This window comes from Otolemur garnettii, unplaced genomic scaffold (assembly GCF_000181295.1).
Source record: "Otolemur garnettii isolate 467f Iridium unplaced genomic scaffold, OtoGar3 scaffold00047, whole genome shotgun sequence".
Classification (NCBI taxonomy): Eukaryota; Metazoa; Chordata; class Mammalia; order Primates; family Galagidae; genus Otolemur; species Otolemur garnettii.
The window spans coordinates 6211386-6217916 of record NW_003852442.1 but is presented as its reverse complement, the minus strand read 5'-3'; the positions used below and the strand labels follow the sequence as shown (position 1 = coordinate 6217916).

The 6531-nt window shown below is 45.1% G+C and overlaps 1 pseudogene; it reads left to right on the top strand.

Annotated features, from left to right (window-relative positions):
* The first annotated feature begins 1532 nt into the window (after positions 1-1532).
* On the top strand, positions 1533-1873 carry LOC100962170 (annotated as a pseudogene).
* The last annotated feature ends 4658 nt before the right edge of the window (positions 1874-6531 follow it).

Genomic DNA, 6531 nt, shown 5'->3' with positions numbered 1-6531 from the left:
AGGAGTTGGAGGTTGCTGTGAGCAGTGAAGCCACGGCACTCTACCCAGGGAGACAGCTTGAGGCTCTGTCTCAAAAAAAAAAAAAAAAAAAAAAAATTACAGTCCAGAAGGTAAAGGGATTATGAGCAGAACTCAACAAGCTGACTGAGATGTTACATCCTTAGCAAGTGTGGAGGAGCTGTGACAAGGTGATGCTTATTCAGACAGGCGATAGGGATGTATTCTAATCATTGTCTCAATTTCTTCCTCTGAGGCCAACAGTTGACCATGAGAAGGCATTTAGACCGAGGCCTCTGCATGGAGGAAGGTATCTGCTCTTTCCCCACCTTTTGCAAGGGCTGAATAAAGCCAACCACACTCCACACAAGGGTGTTGACTTAGCAGCTCCTGGGCAGCACCTGTAGCTCAGTGGGTAGGGTGCTGGCCACAAACACCCAGGCTGGCGGGTTTGAACCTGGCCTGGGCCAGCTAAACAACAATGACAACTGCAACAAAAAGAAATAGCCAGGCATTGTGGTGGGCGCCGATAGTTCCATCTACCTGGGAGGCTGAGGCAAGAGAATTGCTTAAGCCCGAGAGTTGGAGGTTGCTGTGAGCTGTGATGCCACAGCACTCTACCCAGGGCAATAGTTTGAGACTCTGTCTCAAAAAAAAAAAAAAGGAGTTGGCAGCTCAGAAGATGGGTTTAGACAAAATCATCCTTCCCAAAGCACCCCAACCAGAAAGGGCAAGAGAAGAATTCAAAGCAATAGATGAAGGTTAGTGTGAGGAAATCAGGACTGGTTAGCAACACAAAGAGGAAACTGCTAGACTGGGAGGAATGGATTAAAAGGGGAATTGGCTTGCCCTGGGTTAAACCCATGACCTTGACCTTATCTAACCAACAAATCAGCCAAAAGCTACATCCATGAGATTCACTAACCTGGACATCTGTTGACCACTATCTAGCAAACAACTGAGCTTCAGGCAGGAAGGAAAAACAGGTTTTAACTGGGCCTGATGTAGAGGCTCATGCCTGTAATCCTCACACTCTGGAAGGCTAAGGTGGGTGTATCTCTTGAACTCAGGAGTTTGAAACTAGCATGGGTAAGAGCAAGATAAGGCCCCCACCTCTACTAAAAAGAGAAAAAAAAACAAAAAAACAAACAAAAAAAACTAGCCAGCACTGTGGTGGATGTCTGCAGTACCAGATACTTGGGAGTCTAAGGCAAGAGAATCGCTTGAGCCCAGGAGTTTGAGGTCTCCGTGAGCTATGATGTCATAGTACTCCACCCAGGGTGACAAAGTGAGACTTGGTCTCAAAAAAAAAAAAAAGGTTTTAACTTTCATGCTAATTCTTACGTCTTCAAGGAACCATCCTGAAGCTTGGTGGAGGGAGCCCATGGCTATTAGCAAAGTCACAAGATCACAGGAGGAGGGTGTCAGTATTTGCATCATGAAAGTGTCATCCTTCAGGCTAATGGCCGGCTTCTCAAAGATGTCATTTAAATTCAAAACCCAGAAGGAAGTGACTTGAGAGCACAGCCATTACCTTCCTCAACAAGTCCAAGAGTGAGATGACTCCAGAGGAGCTACAGAAGCCGAAGGAAGAAGAATTTCACATGGGTCCACTCCCTGTGCTCACAGTCAGTCAAGAACAACACCCAAGTGCGTATTAATTGCCACAATAAAAAGAAACTCCTGGGCTGGGTGCAGGCTTTTGATCGGCACTGCTACACGGTGCTAGAGAATGTGAAGGAGATGTGGACTGAGGTTCCCAAAAGTGGCAAGGGTAAGAAGTCCAGTCAACAAAGACTGCTCCATCTCCAAGATGTTCCTGCATGGGGACTCGGTCACTGTGGTCCCACGGAACCCACTTATTGCTGGCAAATAGGGCCGTCTTCCCCACCGACAGCTTGCTCCCCCATCCTGTGAAGGCCTGCTCTTTGTGACGGGAATAATAAAGCCCTGTGGGGTTTTTTTTTCTAAAATAAATAAATAAATAAATTCAAAACCCAGTCCAGACCCTGCAAGCCTTACCAGGAAGCTCATTCTAACCTCTACAGCAGAGCTTCTCAAATTTTTACCTGCTTGTTAATCGCCTGAAGACCTTATTAAGTAGCAGGTCCCACAGGGCTGGGATGACTCTAACAAGCTTCCGGGGGATGCCAAGTCTGGACCACAGACCACTGTTTGAGCAGCGAAGTCTCTGATCAGAGCCCTTTTCAGCATGAACATCAAGGGTAGGATTATACTGTTCATCTGAGTAAAGGGCTACACAGAGAGAAATTTTTCTACCTACCAAAGGTGCTCCCGTCCACGCCATTAAGTGAAATAACAAGTGAAAAATCAATAACGGAAAGGTAACATCAGTCATGGAGACTCAAGTCCGATAGTGATTTGAAGGACTGACCGATTGTAAGGCTAGATGGCTCTTTCCTCTTCCTTAGCATTGCTAAACAGCATTTATCTAAAAGGAAAGACACAAAGCCTGCCCTGATCTCAGAAAAGCAGGAACTTTCACAGCATCATCAAAAAAGGCACGTCTAAGTAATGAAACACACCACAATTGCGCCTTCGGAGTACACAGTAAAGAATGCCATGTTTTTTAGCTAGGTAAGTATCTTATTTAATCTGATGCAAGAAATCCAAAGGAAGGTTGGGTACCTGTAGCACAGTGGTTACGGTACCAGGCACATACACCAAGGGAGGCAGGTTCGAACCCAGCTCAGGCCAGCTAAACAATGACAAGTGCAACAAAAAATAACTGGGTGTTGTGGTGGGTGCCTGTAGTCCCAGCTACCTGGGAAGGTGAGGCAAGAGAATCACTTAAGCCCAAGAGTTTGAGGTTGCTGTGAGCTGTGACGCTATGGCACTCTACCGAGGAAGACATAGTGAGACTCTGTCTCAATTAAAAAAAAAGAAAGAAAGAAAGAAAAATGAAGAAGTGACATCAAGGCTAGGCCCATGGCTTACACCTGTTATCCTAGCATTCTGGGAGGCCCAGAGGGGAGGATTCCTTGAGTTCAGGGGTTCAAGATGAGCCTGAATAAGAGTGAGACCCCATCTCTACTAAAAATAGAAAAATTGTCCAGGGTATGTGTCAGGTGCCTGTGGGCACCTGTAGTCTGGCAACTCAGGAGGCCAAGCAGGAGAATTGCTTGAGCCCAGGGGCTAGGCTGACACCAAAGTACTCTGAAACTCTGCCTAAAAAAAAAAAATTGATTATCAAGAGGATGTATTCCAAGGGTTATTAGATACCTTAGCCTGATAAAGGAGTACATTTAGCACCCACTTCTCCAATTTTTTACGTGCTTGGCTCATCTCCAACATTGAGTTCCTTAAGCTGTCCAGGTGGGCAGCGCATCAAGGCCAAGAGGTAGGGTGCTGCCCCAGAGAATAGCCTCAGAGCCAGATCTCCCCGGGACAGCCCGGGGCAGGCTGGAGGAGGCCCTGAGCTCTGGGCCCTCAGGGTTCCAAGGGGAGTGCTCTCTGAACTGGGTTCTGTGGGCTATGCCCCTATTCCCGAATATTGAGGTAGCAAAAAACCTGGCTAGGGTGGTGGTGCACAGGTGCTGATAGTGGGTACTGGGCAAGTGGGACGGTAGTTGCACTCATCGCTGTCCACGAGAGCCGGGCGCTGAAGCTGCCTGTGCTGAACATGCCCAAGGGGTCTCCGACACAGGATCAACGTAGCTCCCACTTCCTCAGGGCAGTGGAGATGGATTTCAACCACATGGAGGGCTGCTGGTGCACCTGCTTAGACCCCTAGAAAGGGAGGGGCAGGGACCTGGCATTGCCTCCCCACCAGGCACCAGGTGAGGAAGAGCCTGGGGGAATAGAATACCCCTCTTAAGCCTCCTGACTCCCCACACCAGCTGATCACAGGAGCCCAGGGACAACTGGTAGACATGACAGTCTCTCTCTCTCTCTCTATCTCTATCTCTATCTCTATCTCTATCTCTATCTCTATCTCTCCCTCCCTCAGACAAAGCCAGAGATAACAAACCAGCTTTTGACAGTGACCAAGCAACTCAGTTTCCTCAGATGTAAAATGCTGGTAATACTTAAGAACGTAGAAAGTGAAATACTACTCTTGGATTCATCAAGGTTTTTGTGATGATTTCGTTTAGGCAGAGGCACAGTGCACAGTCCACGGCTCAGAAGAAGAACTTAGACAACAAATATTGTCATCCCCAGCTGCAAACTGATTTCTCAGAACTGGGGATCAAAGGGCCTTCATTGTTTTAGAAGCCATTGCTCACAAATGAAATCAGGTGACTCTGAGAAAAGAAGATAAATTTCCTGAGTACTCAAAGAACAATGGAAAGAAAATTTAAATGACAGTAATTTTCCAAGGTGTATATTTAGCTAAAATGAGTAACCCTGATCAGCGAACGCTCTCAGCTTTCTTTTTTTTTTTTTTTTGAGACAGAGCCTCAAGCTGTCCCCCTGGGTAGAGTGCCGTGGCATCACGCTCACAGCAACCTCCAACTCCTGGGCTCAAGCGAGTCTCCTGCCTCTGCCTCCCAAGTAGCTGGGACCACAGGCGCCCGCCACAACGCCTGGCCATTTTTTGGTTGCAGCCGTCATTGTTGTTTGGCGGGTCCGGGCTGGGGATTCGAACCCGCCACCTTAGGTGTACATGGCTGGCGCCTTAGCCGGTTGAGCTATAGGCGCCCAGCCGCCCTGTTAGATTTTTAAACATGCAGCTATCGAGAATTTAACGCTTTTCCTTTTAATAATGTGTGTTAACAGCTGTCACCTCTGTATGATATGATTTTTATGTTTTTCCTACTTGATACTCTCTATCTTATCTAAGATAAGATCCACTATTTTCTTTTCTCAGAGTCACTTGATATTTCATTTTTAAGCAATTGCTTCTAAAAATATGAAGGTCCTTTGATCCCCAGTTCTGATTTGATTTTCAAATCAAGAAAAACAGAATTAACTGGACTTTAATTGGCCAACTTATTTTAATACTTGTGCTCAGACATATTCTACACATCTGAAAAATTATTCCAGTTACCAAGATTTTCACTGCTTAAGCCAGCCACCTTATAAAAAAAACCCAAAGATATTTTGCTTTTTTTTTTTTTAAAGACAGAGTCTTATTCTGTTGCTGTGAGTCAACAATATTGCTCACAGCAACCTCAAACTCCTGGGCTCAGGTGAGACTCTTGCCTCAGTCTCCTGCATAGCTGGACCTATAGGTGCCTGCCACAAACACCTGGCTAGTTTTTCTTTTTTTCTCTTTTTTTTTAGTAGGATGGTGGCATACTTTTGCTCATGCTGGTCTCGAACTCTTGAGCTCAAGTGATCCACCTGCCTCAGCCTCCCTGAGTGCTAGGATTACAGGTGTGAGCCACTGCTTCTGGCCTAACAAAGACCTTTTAAACAGCTAGAGTGTATCCGTTACAAAATTAAAAAAAGAAAAAAAAAGAAAAAAGAGGGCTGGGAGATGTGAAAGAGAAAAAAGTTATGTGAAGTAGAGAGTAAGTCTTAATAACTTTTTCATTTGTCAGTAACATGGATCTGTTCCCCAGAGACGAGCTTTCATCCCAAATTACAATACTGGGAGTGGATCATAACTGTGGATACTCAGCCTCAGAACAGCGGAGCAAAAAAAGAAAAGAAAAAAGAAAAGAAAAGAAAAGAAAAAGCCAATCTTCACATGTACCGATGCTGTAGGAGAATTCTGATCAGATACAAAACAATTTCATACTTATACTGTCCACCTTTCATTTTGTTGACTATTTCCCACCATGTTACTAGTCCCTAGGAACTCATAAAATACCAAAAAGGAGCTTTAAGTGAAGAAGATATGGAGGGAAACTTAAACATTTAAAAGGCTCTTTCCCTGAATCAAAAACCATCATGGAGAATAAACCTGACTCTATTCACAGGCACTCTTATCAGAGGACATTCCTGGCAAGCAATGTCCTTCAACTGCAGGGAGAGGAAATCCCCTTTTGTGTTTAACAAATATTCTTCTTGTTATCTTTGACTCTTCCCTTTGCCTCTCCCCTGCGGACAGTATCTGTTGCTTTTTGTATTTTATTTTGAGTGTTTGTATTATTTTAGCCTCTTAAAAGCCTCTTTTGCTAAGAAAGTGCATGTATATATGTATCTTAAATGAGGTGAGTTCTGTATAATATCAGAGATGCAGAAAATTGGCTCCACTCCCATAGCACAGTGGTTACAGCACTGGCCACATGCAACAAGGCTGGTGGTTCAAACCCGGCCCGAGCCAGCTAAACAACAACAACTGCAACAAAAAAATTAGCCAGGCGTTGTGGTAGGCGCCTGTAGTGCCAGCTACTTGGGATGATGAGGCAAGAGAATCGCTTAAGCCCGAGAGTCTGAGGTTGCAGTGAGCTGTGATCCTGTGGGACTCTACCAAGGGTGACATAGTGAGATGACTCTGTCTCCAAAAAAGAAAGAAAGAAAAGAAATGCAGAAAATGTGGAAAGCTAAAGTTGTTGTTTTTTTTTTTTTTTTGGCCTGTGGGGGAAAATAATCAAATCTGATGGTCAAGTTAAGATTGGTATG